Source organism: Trichechus manatus, unplaced genomic scaffold (assembly GCF_000243295.1).
Source record: "Trichechus manatus latirostris isolate Lorelei unplaced genomic scaffold, TriManLat1.0 scaffold00222, whole genome shotgun sequence".
Lineage (NCBI taxonomy): Eukaryota > Metazoa > Chordata > Mammalia > Sirenia > Trichechidae > Trichechus > Trichechus manatus.
This window is the reverse complement of record NW_004444158.1, coordinates 1,664,635-1,665,838: the sequence shown is the minus strand read 5'-3', so window position 1 is coordinate 1,665,838 and position 1,204 is coordinate 1,664,635.

Sequence of the window (1,204 nt, the reverse complement as noted above, 5' to 3'; positions counted from 1 at the left end):
TGGAGGTACTGTACAAAGATGAAGCACATTGCTAATCGGAAAATATCTGAGAGGTGACTAATGCAGATTACTGACCAAAGCCTCCTTTTCTGCCTCATCCACACCACACAAGTTGCACCTCTTCTGCGGCTCATTCATCATTCATCAGCCTCCTAAGCACTTGTAGACCCTTGAGCTACACTTGCAATAATTAAATAAACTGTTCTAGAGAATTCCATGCCAAATTCTCTGTACATCTGTGAATGCAGAGGGACTTTCTGGTTAGAATCTGGCTGTGAGTAAATTGATGTCAATAGGGAAGATTTCTCTTCCTGTAGCAGGCTACAAGGTCACTCAGTAAGCTATGGAATTACCTCACTGGAATTTTTTGAATCCTGTGAAAGACAAACCAGTTTATTACAGGCTTATTATGTGCCAGGAGTATTATATTATATATTATACACATTATTCGTAACTCTTACAAACTGGACATTATTTATCTCCTTTCTTCGAATGAAGAAACTGAGTTTCAGAGAAGTTAAATAACTTGGCAACGGCACACAACTACTAAGCAGCTCAGCTAGGACTTGAAGCTAGGTCTGTGAGACTTGAAAGTTCATGTTCTTCCTGCCCTATCAATAGCTTCTAGCTAAGTTCCACAAAACTTTAGGACACCTGCAGCAGGCCCGCTCTCCAATCAGAACTGCTCCAAGGTTCTTGGGACTTCCCTTTGAAGAAAGGTTTAGCTGCTAAAAGAAAAACGAAGAAAAGAAAGAAGGAAAATAAAAAAAATAAAGCTACCGTACTTCATCATGTTATCTCTTTTTGATACAAAAAGATCAATCCAGCTTAAACATTTTAATAGTCTAATCAGCAAACTGCTTCCTGGGAATGGACAGGTGACCCTGAGGTCATGATCACAACTCAGAATATCAGAGAGCAATTTTGTGTAAGAAAAGAGGTCAGCCTGTGAATGCTGCTGCGCCCAAGGCTGATGCTACTCATACCCTTCCTCCCACCACCAAGGCCTTTGTATAAAATGTGGATAATGTTTTTAGTCTCTATATAGCAGTGAGTTAATGTATAGTCACTTCTCAGTTATCTACAAAAGCTAATAAAAGAGTTAGCATTCATTAATTCATTTTTTTCAACAAATACTTGTTGAATATCTACTAAGTGGCAAGTATAGTTGCAGGGCTCCGGGATGTAGCGATGAACACAGCTT